At 36.6% G+C, this 24,797-nt stretch overlaps 1 pseudogene; it reads left to right on the top strand.

The window, feature by feature from the left end:
- The first annotated feature begins 22,181 nt into the window (after window positions 1-22,181).
- LOC107536221 (mitotic spindle assembly checkpoint protein MAD2A pseudogene) lies at window positions 22,182-22,799 on the top strand (annotated as a pseudogene).
- Window positions 22,800-24,797: the final 1,998 nt, after the last annotated feature.

The following is a 24,797-nucleotide window of genomic DNA, read 5'->3' as shown; positions in this document are numbered from 1 at the left end:
TTATTATGTTTTATTGACTAAGATGACACAGCTTAAGCAGTTAAAGCTCTTTTCCCAAGGCCAAATGGCTAATATACGGCCCAGAAGGCGCTCAGGGACAGGTCTATTTGACACTGAATCACACACTTTTAACTTCTGACATATTGTTCCTCTATTTCTGCTTACAAAATGATTTGCATGTATAATCCATAGCACAGAGGCATTAAGACATTAATAAACTCTATTACAGAAAGAAATCCTGTGGGATATACTTACATGTAGCCTGGGTACATGTTGTTCAGACTGTTAAGCATTGTGTTGTTTTGTTAATTATCAGAGATTTGTTCATGTATGTGTGGTAGAGTCCAAAGCCCTAAAGTTGGGAAGTATATCAGTGTAGTAAGTAAAGGGTAACAAGGTGAAAGTGGGCAATACAGGAGGGAAGGGTCACTTTTAGAGGTGTTAAAATAAAAAGCAAACGTTCAATTCTACATCTATTAGCCTCCTAAGACCCCATCACCGCTTTGGACCGTTCCTTACTTTATATACTGAAGTCACTGGTGACTCTATTCCTAAAGAACTTACACTAAAACCCTAAAAGTTTGTTATTTCAAAATCAAATTAGAAAACCTGTTTTGGTGAGAACAGAAATAAATAAAAATGCACTTCCTTAAACTAGCATAAATTCAGATATGACTTAATGATGAATATCATTCTCTCAGTAATTATGACTTACATGAACTTCACATTGTTCCTAAGGAGAGTCTGAATCTAAACTTTTTTGACATAACAAACCACTGTTGAACCACACATTTAAAAAAACTCATTTAGGCTTTTAAAAATAGACTCTAAGAGCCTCAAAGGACCCACTACTGGCTCTACTTTTAATAATTCATTCATTCATGGATTAGAGCCCACCCATAGGCTTTGATTTGATGCACTGCAGGACACAAATGATCTGAAAAGTGTGCATTAATACATTAAAAATTCAATCTTGGTCTAGGATCAATTTACACTTTTCTTTTTAAAATTTACAACTTTGTTTACAGTTTAGGAAAAAATCAACTCCCTCTTCTTTTTCCCAACTTTCTCATTCCCTTTAAAAAATATGAAAACTAAAGAGGGAGAGGAACAGGGAAGAGAGAGAGAGAAAGCAGGGAAAGATTTAAATTTATTTATTGCAGGCATATCTTTGTCTTACTGTGCTTCACTTTATTACACTTTGAAGATATTTCAGTTGCAAATTGAAAGATTGTGGCAACCCTGTGTCAAGCAAATCTATCGGTGTCATTTTTCCAGTAGCATTTGTTCACATTGTGTCTCTGTGTCACATTTGGGTAAGTCTGGCAATATTTCAGCTTTCCCACCGTTGTCATATTTGTTACAATGCTCTGTATGAGTAACTTTTGATATTACTACTTATCTTGATTGATAGTATAATTCTTTTGGTGCACCATGAACCGTGCCCATATGTGATGAACTTAATGGATGAATGTTGTTTGTATTCTGAGTGCCCCGCTAAATGGCTGTTTCCTGATTTCTCCTACTCTCCTCGGCCTCCCCTACTCTCTGAGACACAGCAATATTCCAATTAGGCCAATTAATAACCCTACAGTGGCCTTTAAGTGTTCAAGTGAAAGGAAGAGTCGCACATCTCTCACTTTAAATCAAAAGCTAGAAATTATTAAGCTTAGTGAGGAAAACATGTCACGGGTTGAGAAAAGCAGAAAGCTAAGTCTCTTGTGCCGAACAGCCGATTTTTGAATGCAAAGTAAAGTTCTTAAACACAGTTAAAAGTGCTACGCCAGCCTGGCCGGGCATAGCTCAGCAGTTGAGCATCGACCTAGGATCCAGGTGATCGGGGTTCGATTCCCGGTCAGGGCACACGCCCGGGTTGCGGGCTTGATCAATGACTCTCTCGTCATTGATGTTTCTATCTCTCTCTCTCCCTCTCCTTTCCTCTCTCTGAAATCAATAAAGATATATTTTAAAAAAAAAATGCTACGCCAATGAAGCCACAACTCATAAGTGAAACCACCTTATTACTTATGTGAAGAAAGTTTCAATTGTCTGCATAGCTTACAGAAGATCAAACCAGCCTCACATTCCTTTTAGATAAAGCATAATCCAGCAGAAAGCCCGAACTCTCTTCAATTCTGTGAAGGATGGGAGAGGTAAGAAAGCTGCTGAAGAAAAGTCTGGAGCTAGCAGAGGTTGGTACATGAGGTTTAGAGAAAGAAGCCATCTCCGTAACTTAAAATGTAAGGTGAGGCAGCAAGTGCTAATGTAGAAGTGGCACCAAGCTATTCAAAACATCTAGCTAAGGTAATTAATAAAGGCGGGTAGACTAAACAACAGATTTTCAGTGTAGGCAAAACAAGCTTAGAATGGAGTAAGATTCCACACAGGACTTCTATAGCTAGCAAGAAGTCAATGCCTGGCTTCAAGGCCTCAAAGGACATGATGACTCTCCTGTCAGGGGCTAATTCAGCTGGTAACTTTAAGTTGAAGACAATGTTTATTTATCATTCTGAAAAACCTAGGTTCCTTAAGAACTATTCCAAATCTACTTTGCCCAAGCTCTATAAATGGAACAAAGCCTGAAAAAAAGCACATCTCTGTTTACAATATGGTGTAATGAATACTTTAAGTCCACTGTAGAGACCTACTGCTCAAAGAAAAGATTCCTCTCCAAATATTACTGCTCAATGGCAATATACCTGGTCACCCAAGAGCTCTGATGAAGATACACAATGAGATTAATGCTTATACCTGCTAACACAACATCCACTCTACAGCCCATGGATCAAGCAGTAATTTCAACTTTCAAGTCTTATTTTTTAAGAAATATATTTTAGGAGGCTATAGCTGCCAAAGATAGTGATTTCTCTGATAGATCTGGGCAAAGCAAACTGAAAATCTTCTGGAAAGAACTCCCCATTCTAGATGCCATTCAGAATATTTGGGATTCATGAAAAGAGCTCAAAATTAAAGTAGTTTGGAAGAAGTTGATTCCAACCCTCATGGGTGACGTTGAGAAGTTCAAGATTTCAGTGGAGGAAGTAACTGTAGATGTGGTAGAGACAGCAAGAGAACTAGAATTAGAAGTGAAACCTAAAGATGTAACTGAACTGCTTCTACCTCATGATAAAACTAATAGATGAAAAGTTGCTTCTTAGGGATGAGAAAAGAAAGTTTCTTGAGATGGAATCTACTCCTGGTGAAGACGCTGTAAAGACTGTTGAAAGTACAACAAAGGATTTAGAATATTACATAAACTTACTTGAAAAAGCAGGGCAGGGTGTGATCCCAATTTGGAAAGAAGTTCTACCGTGGGTAAAATGCTATAAAAGATCATCCCATGCTACAAAGAAATCATTCACGAAAGAAAAGACCATTAATGCAGTAAACTTCATTGTTTGCATTGTTATTTTAAAAAATTGCCACAACCACCCCAACCTTTAAAAACCACCATCCTGATCAGTCAGCAGCCATCAACCTTGAGGCAATGCCCTCCACCAGCAAAAACATTATGACTCGCTGAAGGCTCAAATGATTAGCACCTTTTTAGCAAGACAATATTTTTAATCAAGGCATATTAGACATAATGCCATTGCACACTTAACAGACTACAGTATAATATAAGCATAACTTTTATATGCACCATGAAACAAATTCACATGACTCACATTATAGCAATTTTTGCTTTATTGCAGTGGTCTGGAACCAAACCAAAATACCTCCACGGCATTCCTATATAAGAAATTGGCTCATGCAGTTATGAAGACTGCGAAGTCCCAAGATCTGTAATTTGAAGCCTGGTAATGAGGGAAGCCAACGGTGTAAGTTCCAGTATGAACCTGAAGGCAGAAGAAGACCAATGTCCCACCCTGAAGATCATCAGGCAGATACAGTGAATTCTCTAATGCTCATCATTTTGTTCTTTTCAGGCCATCAGTGGATTGGGTGAGGCCGGACCACACCAGGAAGGGGAATCTGCTTTACTCAGCCTGCCAAGTCAAAGGTCAACATCATCCCAGAACACAGTCGAAGACACACCCGCAACAATTTTTAACCAAACATCTGGGCACCCTGCAACCCAGTCAAGTTGACATCTAAATTTAATCATCACAAGTACCTCAAAGTAAAACATTTCCAAACTTAAATCATCTCCATTTCTATCTCCACAGTCAACCCAGCAGCCCAACCTTCTTCTGCTTCTTCTCTCCACTCCATTTTCAAGCGGTCAGAAAAGTTAAGTATCCCAGAAATCTGCCCCCTCCCTTCTAGATAACGTTCCATGGCCTCTGTTTAGATCTCTATCTTCAATGGCATGGACTATGGCAAAATTAACTTCCTGATCTTCCTGATTCTAATGCCACCCACTTCACAACTTCCTACACTACTATAAAGAATTATTTTTCTAAAACACAATTTTGATCATGATGTTGCTCTGTTTAAAATTAGTCTTCGATTCCTCATTATTTTCAAAATAAGTCTAAACTCCTTAGCATGGCATTATTAAAATCTGGGTTTTGACTACTTTTATATTCACTTATCTCTCCATTCCTTCTGGTGCAACATCTTATCCTAGAGTTGAATTAAAAACTTCTAAATCTATCAATACATGTTATAAGCCTAATGTGTTACCCCAAAATGCATATGTTGAAGTCCTAATCCCCAGTACCTCAGAATGTGACTCTATTTGGAAATAGGAATTTTAGATAGGTAAGTTTAAAACAAGGTAATTAATATTGGTTCTAATCCAGTATGACTGGTGTCCTTTATTAGAGGAGAAAATTAGGTCACAGATGCACACAGAGAAAAGGCCATATGAAGACACAGTGAAAAGATGGCCATCTAGAAGCCAAGAAGATTGGCTTGAGAAGAGACTAATGCTGCCAACAACTTGATCACCATGATTGTAAGAAAATAAATTGCTGCTGTATAAGCCACCCAGTCTGTGGTACTTTGGTATGACAGCTGTAGCATAGTAGTACAAAATGGTATTCATTTAAGTCCCTGACACAATATTTATTAAGTGTTCTCTTCCTCTTACCTGAGATGCCTTTCCTTGTTTTGTATCCCTGGTAAGATTCCTTTCATCCTTCATGACACAGCTCAATTTCTTCTGAAAAGTGCCTTCTTTACTCTAAGTATTTTATACACTCTGTTCTTTTGGACTGTATAACATCATGCTTTAATTATCTTGTAAGGATGACTGTAGTTTAATTGAAAGGATATTTTGGACTCGACAACTTACTATAGAGGTCTGGAATTCTAGCAATCCCAGGATTAGTCAAGATACTTGCCTGAAATTTTGTTTTATTAAATAGAACCATCTGGTAACACCCTCTACTCTGTCTCAGATTATTTTTGCCTTTTCTTCTAGTTGATATGCAAGATTAATAATCCTGGATATTCATCTGCTGATCTATTAATGCTGATAAGAGGGAAAAATCAAAGTACCAAGGTGTTTTTACAAAACAAATACTACAATGCTCCTAGTTGAAGTGTCACAAGAAAATGGGAGATAAACACCCAGCATAAGGAAAAAGCATTTCATAGTAGATGGATTAGTTCAGTCTCTAATGGATAATACATCATCTATCCACTTCGACCCACTTTAAAATAACAATGATTAATTTAGGGCAGGTGTTAGCAAATGTTTTCTGTAGCACCAGATAGTATACATTTTCAGCTCTGTGGACATATGTCTACTCAAATCTGTCAATATAGCAAAAAAGCTGCAATAGGAGATATGTAAATAAGTTTTCCAATAAAACTTTATTTACAAAACTAGGGGGTGGGCTGAATTTGGCCTGTAAGTCTAGTTTTACTAACCTCTTACTTGGAAAATGTCAAAGGACATTGAGGTTATTATTAATATATACTTAACACTGTTTTTCCCTTTTTGCCTATGTTCCTTTCTCCAATATTTCTTTTTCTTAAAAGCAGTCCCTTTAGCACTCCTTGCAATGCTGGTTTGGTGGTACTGAACTCCTTTAGCCTTCTTTTGTCTGGGAAGCTCTTTATTTCACCATCTATTTTGAGTGATAGCCTTGCTGGATAGAGCAGTCTTGGTTGTAGATTCTTGCTTTTCATTACTTTGAAAACTTCATGCCACTCCCTTCTGGCCTGAAGTGTTTCTGTTGAGAAATCTGCTGACAGCCTTATGAGGGCTCCCTTGTAGGTCACTGTTGTTTCACGTTGTCCTAAAGTTCCCTTAAACTGCTCTCATGCTTTTTAAGTATTCTTTATTTTTGCTGCTCTGATTGAGTGTTTTTTTCTACCTTATCTTCTAATTCATTTATTTGACCCTCTGCTCCATTGAGCTTGCTTTTAATTCCTTCCAGCGTATTCTTGATGTCAGCTATAGTATTCTTTATTTCTGCCTGGTTTTTATTCAGGGTATCTATGTCTTTTTTATGTTGATATAGCTTTCACTAAATTCTTTGTATTTCCCAGTAAGCTCCTGAATGGTCCCAATAAGTATCTTGTGGTTCTCACTAATTTCCTTGAGCATCTTTATAACCATTACTCCAAACTGTATTTCTGATAACATGGTTACCTCCATCTCATCAAGGTCTCTTTCTGGTGATTTTTCCTTCTGTTTGGAGGTTGTTTCTTTCTCTCCATTTTAGCATCTCTGTGTTTGTATCTGTATATTAGATATATTTGCCTTCTCCCAGTCTTCTGAGGTGGGCTTTTGAAGTGAATCGGACCCAGAGATGTGTTTTCCTTATGCTTCTGAGCTATATGCTCTAGGTGTGTCTCGTTGTGAGTTCTTTGGGCTCTCCTATCGTGACTGGGTCTAGATTGTTATTGACCCATTCATGGGAGGAGTCTCCTCTCAAGCTGGCTAACTGTGAGGCTCAGCCACAACCACACTGTGGTGAGCTGTTGTACAGGTGCAGTTTCTACAATGTTTCTTCAGTGCTCCTTACTCAAAACATGTCCATCAGTTATATTTCTCTTGTTTTTCCAAACGGCCTATGCAGTATTTTTAGCTACAAATCCAATCTGTGGCTGGAAGTAAGGGCACTCTGCTCACTCTGCTGCATGTTAGAGCGCCACCATCTGGCTGATCTTCTCCTCTACATTTTAATTCTTAGCATTCCCGTATCCAAATAATGATCCCCGTGCTCTAACTCTATATACAATTTGCTCTTTATTACTTTTTCACTCTAGAGGAATGCCCTTACAACTTCAGCAGTAGGTACAACACTTCCTAAAATGTATCTCCATGGAAGTAAAAGGCAATAGTAAGTTGCAACCCACAGCCCTTTGGGTTACCAACAGAATCCCAAATCTGTTTAGGGTAGTAATGTGCCTGGCTAAGAATTTTATGTTCTTAGCTGCTTTGAAACTAGAGTGGCCATATGAACTTGTCTGGGCAATGACATAAAATCTAAAGAGTCTGAGTAGGGCCTCTGGAAAAGCTTTGTAAATATACCATTTTGCTCTCTGCTCACTCATCTCTTCCTCTTCTTCCCACCTAGAGTAAGGATGAGATATCCAGAGCAGCAGCAGCCACCTTCCAACAATAAGAATGAAAGATGCCTGCTAAGAATAACAGAACAGGAACCTAAAATGAATCTGGGTCTGGATGACACACTTGAGCAGCAGCACCTGCCTTGGGCTGCCTAACTCTGGATTTCTTATTCTGTGAGAAAAGTAAAACTCTCTCTGTTTAAGTCAGGGAATTGGTATCTTTTTCTTCCTACACTCCAAACTGATAAAATGAGTAAGAAAATGCATGTTTGTGGTAAATGTGAGAACACTATGGTATTAGTTTTCAATGGCTGCTTTGGTCTCCGACATAGTGGCTTCAACAGGGCCAACATTATTTTACAGTCCTTTAGGTCAGAAGTCTGACACAGGTTTCAGTGGGTTAAAATCAAGGTGTCGGCAGTGCCGTGTTTCTTTCAGAAAGCTGTAGAGAATCCCTTCCCTTCCCTTTGCCAGTTTCTAGAGGCGGCACACATTCCTTGTCTCATGCCCTTTCCCTCCTTCTTTACAACCACTCTTTGATACATCTCTCTCTTATTCTAGCTTTAAGGAATCAGATGTTGAGAATGGGCCTGGGTAATTCTATATAATCCCTCATATTTGGAACCTTAACTTTATCACACGTGCAGAGCCCCTTTGCCATCTAAGGTAAATATTCACAGGTCCTGATAATTAAGATGTGGACATCTTTGAGTACCTGTTATCCTGCCTACCACAACACCACGAAGAACATCATACAAACTGCGAATTACATGACCCTGTTTCCTGATATAACTCAAGTTTCTTGTATAGAGTTATGCAAATAATAGAAAGATAATAAAAAAAACCCACAACTTTCTTACAAGACATGAGTATCATACCTTTTTAAAAAAATTCCACACTAAAGTAATACTATTATGTCAGCAATAATCCAGGATGGATAATGAGCCTGAACTTCCCTGAAATTGAGAAATCTAAAAATTGAATTAGGCAGAAATAATGAAAAATTTCTATTATTCACACATGGGTTGTTGCAATTTTTCAGCAAGACAGATTATAGAGGTAGAGAATTTTATAGAACAAATGACTGCTTCTCAGGAAAAGACGTAGTGTTAGAAATCACTGAGTGAAAATTCATACAAAAACTTACTTAGTAACAAACACTTAAACATCTTGTACAATTTATAATGTGAGTTTTCATTAATATCATCCCATTTAATCCCACACTTTTCCTCGTATTAAGGCACATTACAAAAGCATTTTTGATTACACTCTTCTACTTCATCTTCTATATCTGGTAAGTGACCAAATCATCTGATTCTTTTCTGGAGAATCCTTTTGGTTTCTATGTCCTGGCCATACCCACTGTCAACAGTCATGCCCAGTTATGACATAATTTAGTGTTTAGATTATCTAGTTTACTTGATCTTAAACATTCACTCCTACAATATACCCTATATACTGCTGCCAGAAAAATGCTAGAAAAAAATTTACCAATATTCTAGATTTGTAATGGATATTCTCATTTAAAGGAAGCTTGAGAAGTAGCCACCCACCCTTTGGTTTAAGACATCCAGTGGCAGGTAATGCTATGTTTTGCAAGGCTCTCCATACTATACAGCACTGGTAAACTTTGTGATTATTTGCAAAATATCCCTTCCTTTTTTTTTTTTGCCTTTTTAAGCCACATATACTAAATTAACTCTCTATTCAGAATAATACATTTTCAAATATTTGGAGGCCATTATCATATCTCTTTAAAACCATATACTGTCTCAGTTAAACACTCACTGTTTCTCTAACTCTTCCTCATCAGAACCAGAAACTCAAGATTTTTCTACTCTCTTTTGGATATATAACATTTCATAAATAATACACTGAAAAAAATATTGCTTGAGTTAAACTGAATGCTTCTAACACCAGAACACTGCAGTAATAGGGGAACAGGTGAATCTGGCCTCATTTTTTAATGTAACCTATGTTTACTATGAGTTCTGCAACTTTCATGTTATATTTTTTCATTGATTTTCCACATGCCCTACTTTTCAAACGTGATCTCTCCCATTCTCCTCTTTTACAATTTATATTTTAAATAAATATTTCTTATTACACATGTAATACCTATTCTAGAAAACAGAGCTAAAAATAAAAAAGTAAAACCATAACCTTGGCATTCAAAGAATTATTAACCATTTGAATCTAAATGAGAAAATCAAATTTTCTACTTAATAGTAGATTAAATTATTTGGATCAATCTTCCTACCAAGGACAGCTAGAACAATTAGATAGATAATAGATGAAAGACAAATATCCTTGAATACTAATAAGATAAAGACTATTTTACTGATACTATATGCAATGAAAGACAGAAATCCAAAAAGGGAAACCAGCACTTGGGGCAGCTTTTCTGCTGGTGTATTTGACATGCTGAGAGTCTAAGAAGTATTTCTCAGGGAATGAAATATCTCAGGGAATGAAAAAATATCTTTGGATTCCAGGGTTTGCAATACATGGAAGTCTTGGCAACTTTAACACTGAGGATTGGGACCTTTCAGGACTGCAGCATAGGAAAAGAGTAAACTAGAAATAGAACTAGATTGGTTTTCTCAGAGACTTAAAGCAAAAAAAAAATAGAAATATTCTCAGTTCCTGGGAATTGACTGAAGTAATCTCCAATTACCAGTGTCCCTAAACACTTAGCAGAATATAAGTCCTGTGTAAAAGATTATAACATTTTTTTTAACCCTCCAAGTATTTCCACAAATAAACTTCCAAATATATTAGTTACAAAATCAAAACGATCAAGCCAACAATAGATAAGACAACATGAATGAAAATGAAAAGAAGCAAGAGACAAAATAAACAGAATAGGAATTCTAAATAGTGGAATTATAACACATATTTTAAAATAAGAATATGAGAATTTTGAAAGAGAAATGGTAACAATATGCAGGGAGTTAGATTTGAAAGAAAACACAACTTCTTGAGCTGAAAAAATATCAAATATAAAATTAAGAATCCACTGAAAACATTTAAGAATCTATCTTTCTCATAATCATAAAATCAAAAGTCCTTAATGAAATATTAGAATGTAGAATCCAACACTATATAAAAAATGACACGCCATGACAGTAAAAACTACATGGTTCTTTCAATGAAAGCAAAAAAGCATTGGATAAATTTTAACATCGGCTTTTCTAAAAACTTCCAGCAAATTTGGAATATAAGAAAATTTCCTTAATCAGACAAAATCATCTACAAAAAGAACATACTCATAACGTACTGAACAATTTCCCCTGATCCAGGAACAAAACAAGAACATCAACTATACTGATTTGTTTTAGATAATGTACTAGAGGTTTTGACCAATACAAAATGCTACAAAAAAGACTTCTGGTTCTGGCTAAAATGCAGTAGCCCCATTCCTCCTGGGCTCTGCCTCTTACAACTAAAAATTCTGGACATAACAAGCAAGCACAAAAAGACACAGAAAGGTAAAAAGGCCGCAAACTGCCTTGAGACCTTTGGACTTGAGGACTAGCTGGACAGTGAGTTCCCTGGTTTCCTTTTGGTTCCCATATATCCCAGCAGGGTGCTGCAGAAGCCTCCAACTCAAAGCCTACAACAGGCACAAAAGGAACTCCAAGAAAAGCTTGTTCTGCTTAGCCAAAAAAAACAACAAAAAACCATACACACACACAAACAGAAATACGTGGCCTAAGAGCAAAAGATGGATCATAGGTATTCATGTGATAGGTAAATAATAAAGCTTCTAGAAAAAAAAAATTGGGTAATAACTTAATAACTTTGTTGTAGGCAAACAATTTCTTACACAGTACCCAAAACAATGAATCATTAAAAAATAAGTTAACCTTTGACTTCATGACAGTTAAAGCTTTTTATCAATCAAAAGGCATCCTTAATTGAGAAGACAGTTCACAGACTGGGAGAAGATATTGCAACGCAACTCATGTATCCAACAAAAGACTCAGAATGTATAAAGCATTCCTACAAATGAATTTTTAAAAATACCAAATAAAATTGGGCAAATGTATTGAGCAGGAACTTCATAAGGGGAAATCCACGTGGCCAGTAAGAATCAGAAAATGTGCTCAGCATCTGTACTTACAAAGGGAATGCAGATTAAAACCATCATTTGCTACCATTACATAACTTCCCTGAATATTCTGATTTCAAAGAGTGACACCACCAATGTCAGCAAGAATGTAGAGTAACTGGAATACTAGAAAAAATCATTGCTGTAACTGTACATATTTACATCATGGAGAATGAAAGAGAACTTGATTTATTTATCCCCCTGGAACCCTCCCAGCTGAGCTCTGGGTTGGCAGAGCCAGTATTGCCCGACCTAAAGCCATGATTGGTAACCTTGGGCTTGGTAGTGGCTTTTCCCTCTTACTAGCCATGGAGTGTTTCACCTTTCATTTGAAAACATTCTCTTCATTAAACTCCTGGCAACCATTCCTTTGGATTCTCTTCGTTAAACTCCTGGCAACCATTCCTTTGGATGTGCTACCTGTTTCCTGCCAGGACCTTGACTGACACAGATTTTTATCTGTTAAATTAGAACTTTCTTCAATCCCCTTACCTATCCTTGCTACCCAAACTTCTTTAACTCTGGAGGCTTCAGAAACAAGGGTAAGAAGCAAAGAAGAAAGCCCTGTAGATGTTCAAGGCAGAGAGAGATGCTGCAGACCATACCTGTTCCATCCCAACCTTAGACTCTACTCATACACTTATCCCATGCTAAAGGTGGGGAGAGGTCTTGACATTAAATAAAGTTTATTGTTTTGACTATTACATGGGACTCTAATGATCCCATGGGACCTGGACATTTATGTACCGAATCGAGACAATATTTTGTGCCTCTAAATATCCATATGATACTGTATTACTCGAGGGCAGTCCGAAATATCCGAGACTACCCAAATATTTTTGGCTGGTAAACACCTAGAGTTTAAAGGAATAGGAGAGACACAAGAAGTTGCTTCATGATTAAATCCCATGTATTTATGTTTGTCCAATTTGCCAGCTACACATGAAAGCAAAATGTAAGTTGGAAGAATACACACCATCGCTGGGGATGGTAGTCAAAGGTAATTCAACATTAGAGCTTATACCTTCTATGAAAAAGCTGTCTAAAATGACAATGCTAACCTTAAAAATTTGTAGGTGTGTGGGTGTATGAATGTTTATTCTATTATTTTTTATACTTTTTCATCTCTTTGAAAATTGAGTCTTATGATAAGTTAATTTTCTCTTAGTCTTCACAAACCCTACCTTTGCTTAATCCAAAAAGACATGTTGATTTATATTGCTAGCCTGAAAAATGGCCCTACTATTGGTCATTTTCTCAGTTTACGATCTGCTTTGAAACTTCAAGGGTCCTCACAGAGGCAGGAATTCAAAACTCGACTGCAATGGTATAGAAGCTAATGGGGAACTAAATGGCATTGTTAGCTACAGCTCATTTTGCAGTTATAATTGGGGCAGTCAGACATGGGCCTGTAACTCAAGAACTTAATGAGAATCTCTGAAGTAGAACTATTGAACTGACAAGTATGTCTGTAAGAACTAGATATAACACACCCCCAAAGGATCTCTCAGTGAAATGACTTCCTAAATTTAGAAATTGACACTTCTCTGTTATGGCTCTTGTTTAGAAAGATTTTTTTTTTTTTTTACACTTCACAAACTACTCCAAACCCCTTATCAATACTAAATGGCTATTTTCCAATTTTATTGAAAGCTATGAGCATGTATTTTTGGCCTTTGACAAGATAGTCCCCATATTCTAAGAATAATCAATGTTCATCGTACCTTGATGTAATGTAAATTACACCAGCCTTCAGTTGGCCAAATCCAGCTAGATGACAAAACCTAAAGAAACTGAAACCAACACCTTACCCCTCAAAAAACTAAACAAAAACCTAGTATTTCCTGAAGCCTATGTATCAGACAACAAAAGAGGAATTATGTTGTCTACCAAAGAGCAAAGCTATCTAAAAATCTTCACCCAATTCTATTTTAACCCCCTCTCGTTATATGTCACCTGCTCCCCAAACTCTCTTCTATCTCTGACCTACCATTGTTCTCCATCTCTATCCTGCTCCTATTATTCTTACTTCAAATCCCACTTCTCTACTTTGTCTTTCAGAAAGGATTCTCATGTTCTTTCTACTCTAAATGAATATATCCTATCTTGCTAATTATTTAGTCTCTTCTTATCCAGTACTCCAATCAGAAGAACAAAATCCCAGGGCTCAATAAATCATAAAAAATGAATTTTCCTAGAAAAACTTGGGGGAAGGGACACAGAGTTGCCAGGTTTTGCAAATAAAAATACAGGAGATCCAATTAAATATGGATTTCACCGCCCTGGCCAGGTAGCTTGGTTGGTTAGGGTGTCATCCCTATACACCAAGGTTGTAGGTTCAATCTCTGGTCAGGGCACATACAAGAAGCAACCAATGAATGCATAAATAAGTGGAACAACAAATTGAGGTTTCCTCCCTCTCCTCCTCCCTCCCTCCCTCCCTCTCTCTCTCTCCCCCCCTCTTTCTCTCTTCTCTCTAAATAGAAAATCAATTAAAAAATTCAAAACTGGATTTCATATCAAAAACAAATTTTAGTATAAGGATGTCCCAAAGCAGTATGTGGACATCCCTATACTAAAAGACCATTTGATAAGATCCTGCAAATCACTCCACAAAAACACTCTCATTCTTTATTGCTCATTACCAACAAAGGGACATTTACAGAAAAGTGTAAGGAATGTCATTCAGATCATCCACCATTGAAAGGAATGCTCTCATCACTGTTTTTGAAGCCAAAACCTGCACCACTAACACTAACGTCTCCTCAGATTCTGAGAGAGAAAAGCTAAGGAAGATGGAGAAATTCAGCTTCTAAGATGCCTTGAAACTGAGCATAAGCACTCTGATGGCATCTAGGACATTCAGATTTGATTCCTGTTCCGAATTAGATGTATGATCCAATTTTACTCCATAATCTTTCTTTTAAAAAAACACCTCAGTTACTAATAACTAAGGATTTCAAAGCAATTGACCTAAACTTCCCTGCTTTCGTGGCTTTCATGCTAATGAATATATAGGGTGTCCCTGCAAAAATGTATACACACAGTTTGAATGATTATAAAGGCAGTGTTTATTAAAATACATTTCATTTTCAAAATTGAGCTATCAGCTGTTAAAGTGTATATACATTTTGGGGGGACACTCTGTATTTAGGCAAAATTACTTAAGTTGTAAAGCAATCATCTTAGGACAAATTTGCTGTTGTTACATGTCATTACTATTTACACAGGCATGTGCACAATTAATAAAAGTGGTAAAAGCTCATCTTGGAGCAAATAGCACAGCACATTTCATTTTAGAAGTTAGATATACAAAGGTTGAGTGAAAACTGGGTATGCTTTGACTTACCTGGCTAATGATGTTTTAGATGCAGGATGCATCTTAAGAAAAAGGAAGAAGCAATGAGCTCATGTCCACAGGATTCATTGTTCTTAAAGCATCTTCCATTATTCAGAGCCATTGGTTTAGAAGAACAGGGGAATGTACTGCTGAAGATTCATCTATGGAACCAGCATTACATAACCCTGTAGGTTTGGGGTGCTGTGTTACAGGATACAGTGTACCTCTTAAAACAAACGCCAAACTATGATTATACTATCTCTACATGAGCTCAGGTACCAAAAGAAGGCAGGGCTGATTTTTCTTCCTATTACTCTTACTAATCCAGTTGGAGAATCTGATTCCTATGTCTGTGACTGAGACTCCCATAGACTTAAAGATTCTAAAGCCCAAGGGAAGAAGGTTTTTATTACCAAACTCCTTAATGGTGATTTGGACACTGCTACCATACGTGGATATTTTTAGTTTCTACATAATTGTAAACCAACATTCAGAGGAGGTCATTTTACTAGTCAGGGTGATTGATTATGATTAGCAGGGTTAATTGCATGTAATGGACACAAGAAGTACTGTTTGCATCCAGGGGAATTCATGGTATTCTTTTCCCCAATAGTCACAATAAATAAGAAATTTCAGCAACTCAATAAAAGCAAGACCTCCCCCTCCCCCAAAGGACTCATATCCTGCAGGAATAAAGTTTGGTGTCACCCAATAGGTGAGAAACACTATTCAGCTGATTTGCTGGCAGATGGTACGGGCAATATGATGAGTGTTAGAAAAGTGTAGCTATGACTGCTGAGCCACAGAAATGTTAGCAGTGATTTATATAGAAGCAGCTATGATTTATGTTATTGTTTTATGTTCCTTCATTCTTTCCCTTATATGAATATGGCAGCTAACATTTTCAGTTTACAGCAGAATTAAGATTAACCTGATATCACTCCATGATGGTACAGTAACTGGTGTGACTTTTATGCCCCCGTGTTGAACACACAACCTTTTACCAGTATGAATCAAGGCAGAGTGGCCACTGAAAGGAGCAGGGGTGAAAATGTGTGAGATGATTTCCATTTGCCTTTCATTTCCACTTCTATTTTTTTCCATCTTGCTAGTGGTACACACTAGCTTGGTAATCTTGGGAAAGATACTCAATGCTTTAAATATTAAGTTCTGTGTGCTATATATTTATATATACATAAAATACACATAATATTTATATAAGTTTTGAGGCATATAAAAGAGACGCACTTAATAGTTACATAAGTTTTAAAGCACAATTTTTAATTGAGCCCCCATGAGCCCTCTATGCAAATAAAGAACCAGAATAGAATATTACCCACATTCTTAACGCTGAACTTTTCATTCATTCGCTTCTTGTTATTTACCTTTTGGGAACATTTGTTTTCTCATAAATGAAAGAGATAATAACCTATCCATCATCAAGTTTCTTTGGTTCAGTCTTCAAAATATATCCAGAATCTGATCATATCTTATCATTTCTATCATTAAAACCCTAGACCACCTAGACCAAGTCACCAAGATTTCTTGAACTGTTGCTGTGACTTTGTAACTGGTCTCCCAGATTTGTTGTCTCCCTGCTTTCTATTCCTCCCATAGAAGCAAAAATGATTCTTTTAAAATATAAGTCAAATCATGTAACTACCTTGCTCAAACATCTGTAATCATTCCCCACCTCACTTAGAATAAAATCCCAGCTTCTCACCATTGCTCAAAAGGTACCACATCATTGTCACTGCCTCCCTTCTAACCCCAACTAGTCCCACTTCCCTCCTTCGATTCCACTTCAGCTCCCCTTGTCATCTCTCCATTTCTCAAACGTCTCTGTTAACACTCTAACTTTTGTACTTGCTGTTCCCTCTGACTGGAATGTTCTCTCACATTTCCCCAAAGACCATTCTCTCACCTAATTTAGTTCTTTCTCATTGCAAAAGTCATCTTGACAGAGAACCTTTTCAGATAAACCTACCTAAAAGGCACGCAATGATCTCGCTGTCCCCTCACCCTTTATCTCTTTTCCCTATTACATTCTGTAGACATATTATGCATTCATTGTATATTATCCTCCTTGGCAATGTAAGCACAACAAAGACAGGAACTTTGCCCATGCTGTTCACAGCTGTGTTTCCAGCATGCAGAATAGTACCTGGCCCAAGACACTGATCCTTGATACCCCAGCCTCTGGGTGGCTGAAACTGCCCCACCAGGGTTTGCTAAAAAGCATGTGTTTACCCCCAGTGTACTAATATCAGCATTGTCTAAGTGTATTGTGATGTGATAATGCAAAATGTTGGAACAACTTGATTACAGAGACTAAAATAAATATGACATACAAATTCAACTCTTATACAAAAACTTTTATGACAGTCAAAGGAAACGTATAAAAACACAAGAGACAAGTAAATACTATATATAAAACATTGTGTTGACACATGTTTAATTCACAAATGATTATCTCTGGTAAATGAATGCTGCTCTAGGCATTCAATTTGCTGATAATGCACTGTGGGTTGACATCACAAAGCCTTTCAAATGAAAGTTGACAAACTAATATCAATAGCAAGATAAAAATATCTATGAGATAATTAACCTCTAAGTGATCACTAAAATATCAGTGGAAGAGATATGAAAATAATGTAAAAGGTTCCCAAGGATATTATCTTCATGTACTACTGCCCTCAAAATAATGGGCCTTTATGAGGGAGGGTATTGAGGACAAACTGGGCAGAAACATGCTACTTTGGTTTCCTAAAGGTATGGGTTTACAATCAGATTTACACTCACTCTAAAAGAAAGCTCAGCTCTGGAGGGGAGCCAGATAAACATGTCTAAAATAACTGAAAGTATTGCAAGGGCAGATTCCATATAACAATTCTTTATGATGAGTCTATGTATAAATAGATTCTCGGAGAACCAACAGTTACAGATAATTAGAGATAATTGTTCTTTTCATAAAAACCTTCTGAAAGTATTCAAGTACTATAACAAAACAACCCTTTTAGATCAGTGTAAGTTTTCTCCTATTTTTGATGTCTCCACAGTGAAAAATAAAAGTGGTGAAGTCAGCTACCACCATCAGCATTTACTTTCACTTTTGCTAAGACCAGCAAGAAAAAGAATGAAGAACAGAGAGAGAAGCAGGTTCTGACTTGAAAAGCAGCAGCAAAATGTATGTGAGTTTCTTCGAGAAGAGGGTTCTTAGATGACCCTTTGCATACCTTCAAGTATGAAGATTCTGGGATCTCCACTGAACAAGATAGAGCTCATTCAGTTAACCAAATTACAACCAAGGATCAACACTATTTGTATGTCAGGTACAAACATCATCAATTTCTTAGACAATCCACAAAGTTGCACAAATACAATTGCAGTTTTTTTAAAAAATATGAAAGCAGCACAATCATTTTTTATTTCACTCATACCATTTTTTTAATAATCCCCTATCAGCGCCAGCATCTTTGCTAGAGACTCTTTATGAATTTTCAGCATAAAACGGAGCATAGCAGTTACAGAGGAGTCATTAATCTATCAAGCAGATAGTAAGCAGTATTGATTTGTCTGCATTTACTGACACATCATAGTCCATAAAAATTACCAAGATAGTCCAGACACTGTGTCAAGTAAATTCTGAAAAAATCTGTATCATGTCACAATAAAAGGGTGTATATATATGGAAGCTATTCCCAAGTTACCGCTGTTGGTAATTAATGCTGACTACTGCATAGTGAAAACCCTATAAAGTTATTATTATTCAAAATTCATGTAGCTGACACTCCATAATAGGTTTTTTCTTATATATTGTTTACACTTCAAAAAGGTCAGAGGATCCAAGCTGAATTATTTCATTTGGGGATTATTTGTACTTTGCTTTCAAGAGGCATTTAATATGGACACCACTTTTCTTATCTCTTATAATCTCAAACATGTTAAAATTTTTATCATAAAAACACTGTATACCCTGTCATAAAATTCAACACATTAAAACAAAGAAGATCCTTAGGTTTAGAGAAGAAAATAAGCAGAATTAGTAATGCTCAGATACCCCCTCCCTTTCTGAGATTCACAACATTTATTTCTATGCATTAATCTTTTTGCTGTAGTGTTGGGCATCATCATTATTTGATTTTTAGAACCTCAAGACTTAGTCTTATTGAATCATTTCTGTGTGTTTGGCTTCTTTCAATATTTAAGAGATTCATTCATGTTGTTACATGTATTGATGTTTAGTTACCTTTTTATTGCTAAACAGTACTTATCATATAAATATGCCATGCTGGAATTGTACATTCTCCAGTTATTGGAAACTTGATTGTTTATAGTTCTTGGCTATTATGAATAATGCTTATATGAAATTCTTGTACAGCTTTTTTGTGGATCAATGGCTTCATTTTTCTTGGATATATAACTGGGAGTAGATTTCTGGGTATTAGGGAATTTTCTAGCATGACAGAAATGTTGCATATCTTGATTGGTGTGTTAAAGGAGTGTGTATATTTGTCAACATTCACCCAACACTACACTTAAGATCTATACATTTTAATGTATATAATCATATCTTTTAAAAAATATTTGGAACTTATATCCCATTATTTTACTCATCCATTAAGTGTTTATTTATGTCAAAATTTAAGTACAACAAATTATCAACCTCATTTATAGAATAATGTATTTTATTTGAAGAGTTTTTATGTACATTATTATAATCTTGAATTTTAGTAGCAACTCTATTTCCTAGGAAGAGAAAGTGTTATCACTCATTCTTAGACAAAGAAAAGTGAGGCACCCAGACGCTAAAGAGCCTGACCACGTCGTATAACATGTTAGGAGAGCTCAGGGTCCTTGGTCCAGTGGAGCCAACAATAATCAATATTTCATAAAGCTGTTTTTATGGAAATCCTTCTGCATGATGTTTAGAACATTTGCCAAATGAATAGGTTTCAAAATAGAGCTTCCAATTATAACCTAATGTACTGCTACATCAAAGTAGACGCAATGGTGGGAGACATTGCCCTTTAAAGATTAACTAAATGCACTTAGAGTTAACAGCTGCATTGACTCTATTTGTTCAGTGGGGTTGGACTGGAATAGAAGAGGTTTTGTATTTGCATGCCCACTATTGGTTCCATCCCATGAAACTTTTAGAAGGCTGGGGTAGAACTGGCAGAAATTATTGGATTTACTAGACCAAAGAGAATAACAGCCTTCCAGTAATAAAGCTGTGCTAAGAGCAGACGCTCATCTTTAATACAAACAAAACTTCTTGATATAATATCCTTATAAATCAGTAACAGAACTGGATGGATACCATTTTTTTTAATTAAATTTATTGGGGTGACATTGGTTAATAACATTATTTAAGTTTCAAGTATACAATTCTATTATACATCATATGTATATTGCATTGTGGGCTCAACACCCAGAGTCTCTTCTCCTTCTGTCACCATATATTTGACCCACTCCGTCCTTTCCAAAACCCTCTGACCCCATTCCCCTCTGGAAACCTTCATACTATTTGTGTCTATGAGTTTGTTTGTTTGTTATCTGTTTTATATCCCACATATCACTGAAATCATGTGGTCCTTGGCCTTTTCTGACTTACTTTGTTTAGCATGATACTCTCAAAAGCCATCCATGTTGTCGCAAATGGAAGCATTTCATCCTTTCTGATGGCTGAGTAGTATTCCGTTGTATATATGCACCACATCTTCTTTATTCAATCATCCATAGCTACTGTGAATAATGCTGCAGTGAATAGAAGGGTACATATATGCTCACGAATAAATGTTTTCAAAAATTTGGGGTAGATACCCAGAAGAGGGATTTTTTTTCTATCTATTTTATTGTTTCAGGTCTTAAATTTAAGTCTTTAAACTGTTGAAGTTAATTCTTTATTTTTATTGTTGACACTATTACTGAGAGTCCTAGCAGATCCACCTAGTCCTAGCAGATCCACCAAAGACTCTCCAAAAAGACTGAGAGTCCTAGCAGATCCACCTAATACAAAATGGGGAGACAAAAAACAACCCCCAAATGAAAGAACAAGAGATATCTTGTATTGATTCACTTCCCAGGTGGGATGGAGAGGAACTGTGGGAAATTTCATCATGCTACTCAGAACGGAATGCAATTTAAAACTCCTGAACTGTTTACTTTTGGAATTTTCCCACTTAATATTTTTGGACTACAGGTGACTGTGGGTAACTGAAACCACAGAAAGTAACACTGAGGTTAAGGGAGGAATACTTTAATTTGACAATCTCTACTTCTCCTTTGGGAATTGTCCAAAGGCAACAAGAGGATTTTTTTTTTTTTAATTACACACTCCACTAACAAGGACACAGATAAGTAACTGAAAGCCTGGTAAAGGAGGAAGTGTTCCCAAATGCACTAGAAAAAGAGCAGGGATTTTCTTGGAAGAATGGGCAGAGGAAACGCGGAAGCTGCTGATATCAGAAGAACCAGCAACCTACACTTCCCACAGGGGAAAGGCACATCCTAAGGCACATACCCTAAACTCTTTCCTGATAAGAGAAGAAATAAGGTACACATTCTGGAATCTGAAATTTTCATGGATGAGTTTAGATTCTGAGATGCACAGGAAATAGGGCTAAATAGAAGTCTGACAGAATAGCATGTTTTCATGAAGTAGTATGCCTTGGTGGCGTCAAGAGGCAACTGCATTGAGAAATAGCCCAGAACTGCTTATCACCATTAAATGGCAAGACCACATGAATTCATACACAAACTTGGAAAAAAAAAATCCAGCAAACTAACCTTCCTTTGAATAAACATTTAAGAAATAACTATTTTGGGGTGAGGGGAAAGAACTCACCTGTGATTTAAATGACTAATCAAAAAGGAAACAGGAGAAAATCTGCATAACTATACTACCAGAAAAGGAGAAATAACTTGAAAAAGATAAAAACTGTGGCCAAATTTCACCATGAATATTTTAAAAATCAACTAAATCATGGCTTCTCTAAAACAAAGCCCAAGATCACAAAGTGCAGAAGTTCAGGGAAGTGATTGCAGACATCAAGAGCTTATGAATAAGTAGGTATGGATCAGGATGCAGGTGTAAGATAAATATACCATAAAATCATTTCAGCAATTAAGGTAAAACTGAAGAATGAAAGAATCAGAGACAATGCTACAAACAAAGAAATTTGATCACAGAGCCGTGGTAGCCGGGTGCTATCTCAGGTGCGGTGTGCGCTTGCCGGCTGGGGCCTGGCCATGGAGCGGCAGCTGGCCCTGGAGCAGGGCATCACCCTGCACAGGAGCACCGACATCGTGGCCGAGTTCTTCTCATTTGGGATCAACAGCATTTTATATCAGCGTGGTATTAATGCGTCTGAAACCTTTACTCCAGTGCAGAAATATGGACTCACCTTGCTTGTGACCACTGATCCCGAGCTCGTGAAATACCTGAACAATGTGGTGGAACAACTGAAAGACTGGCTGTACAAATGTTCAGCGCAGAAGCTGGTGGTAGTCATCTCAAACACTGAGAACGGGGAGCTCCTTGCAAGGTGGCAGTTTGATACTGAGTGTGACAAGACTGCCAAAGATGACAGTGCGTCCAGAGAAAAGTCTCAGAAAGCAATCCAAGATGAGATCCACTCCGTGATCAGGCAGATCACAGCTACCGTCACCTTTCTGTCGCTGCTGGAAGTGTCCTGTTCATTTGATCTGCTGATCTACAGGGACAAAGATTTGGTTGTACCTGAAAAATGGAAAGAGTCAGGACCACAGTTCATTCCCAGTTCTTAGCAGGTCCGTCTGCATTCCTTCATGACTACAATCCTCAAAGTGAACAGCATGGTGGCCTACAAAATCCCTGTTGATGACTGAGATGAGCCGGAAACGATGGCGGAATTCTCAATGTGTGTTTCCTGAGACCAAGTCAACCGTAGTTCATTTTCTATTTCATTGATTAATTTTTAGATGGGGAAACCTTAACATTGTACTTTACTGAACTGTGTATATATTGTTCCATTTTTTGGCACCTGTTTGACTTTCCATGGGGTTGATGTCATTTTTTGCCCACTGTTCAAAGGGAACCAGATTACATCAGCACTGTAATGTCAGTTCCTCTGAAGGAGGTAACTAGAGATGGAAAACTTTTGCTATAAAGCTAAATGTCTTTCTAAATCAGACCTTTTGGTCATCAAGTAGCTTGACTCAGAGTATAGGTAAATGTGAAACAGCAAAAGGAGGCTGACTATTCAGAATCTTTGTTTAATCCTAAAGTAACTGATAATCCACAATCACGAAATATTCCTGGAAGGTCGTTTTGCAGTTTGTTTCATTGTGAAAAAATCTCCATTTATTTTACTTTAATGTATATAAATTACACTTACAAAGCCGTCCTTATTTCTTCTGTCTAAATTCCAGTGATACAGAACTTTTAATGTGTTTTTGTGTTTTATAAAATCAAGCTTTAAGTGACAATGATAAATAAAGTTAAATGTGTATGGTTTTTTTTAAAAAAATGATCACAAATTAAAGAAATGAAAAAATGTAAGTTGAATAAAATAAAACAATAATATTTTATAAAAGAATGCTTTAACTAAGTAAATAGAAAAAGCTAGATATAGAAAAGAGAAAAAATACCACACATTTACAAAACTGAATGTCCAAAATTTTGGAAATCTGTTATAATAATTTCATTGCTACATAACAAACTACCCTAGAATGTAGTGACTGAAAATAAGAACCATTTTACTTATTTAGATTCTATGTATGAGGAAGGGCTGTGCTGGACAGTTCTTTTGCTCTCTGTCTTGCTGAATGCAGTTGACTAGTGTCTGAGTTGAATTAGAAATTCCAAATATATTTGGCTCTTATCCTTGGCCTATCTGTCTACATAGCTAATGTAGGCTTCATCCCAGGGTAGTCTGACTTATTCATGGTGACTGGCTTCCAAGAGACAGTGTTCCAAGGGGCGTGAAAGCAGAAACTTCAGATCTCATAAGACCTGGCCTCAGAAGGTGCACAGCATCACTTCCATGACATTCTGCTGGTCAAAGACAATCACAGAAGGATAATATTTCTGCCACTCAGTTTTGGTGGGGGGTGGTAAAGAATTTATAGCCACTTTTAATCTACTACTCGACAAGTACATAATTTAAGAAAATAATACTGGAAATAATAGGAAATTTAAATATGTAGAAAGTGCACCCTGTGTTCCAGGAAAAAATGGAACCTAAATAATTGTCATCAAAACATAAACTTATGGTTTTCACAGATTCCAAATTATACAAGTAGCTAACACTTACCAAGAGTGTGACACAGTAGCTATTTGCCAGACATAAGGTTGCCAGATTTAGCAAATAAAAATATCTCATGCAATACTTAAGGCATACTTCTACTAAAAAAATGTTTATCTGAAGTTCAAAATTTAACTAGATGTCTTTATTTTATCTGGAAACCATTCTAAATAGTAATTAAATGTACTAGAGGTGGAACTTCCACCAACCAAAAGATAATTATAAAATCAGAGTAAAACATCTGGCATTAAGCATTAAATTTATTTAATAGAACTGTGAAATAATAAAAGATGGTAATAAGTTTATTTAAAATGTATGTAAACATATGCCTTAATATGGTATATAAAAATATGCCTTGACCATGTAGAAAACATAACTAACAAACATATGAAGTGTGGGTGGGGGGATAAAATATGAGTGGTAGCATAAATGAAAAGAGTCTTTTTTTTAAAATATATATCTTTCTTAATTTCAGAGAAAGGAAGGGAGAGGAAGAGAGAGGGACAGAAACATCAATGATGAGACAGTCATTGATCAGCTGCCTCCTGCATGTCCCCCACCGGAAATCGAGCCCGCAACC

This window comes from Miniopterus natalensis, chromosome 1 (genome assembly GCF_054644295.1).
Source record: "Miniopterus natalensis isolate mMinNat1 chromosome 1, mMinNat1.hap1, whole genome shotgun sequence".
Taxonomy (NCBI): domain Eukaryota; kingdom Metazoa; phylum Chordata; class Mammalia; order Chiroptera; family Miniopteridae; genus Miniopterus; species Miniopterus natalensis.
The sequence above is the reverse complement of the archived record's forward strand: the minus strand, read 5'-3'. Positions and strand labels throughout refer to the sequence as shown.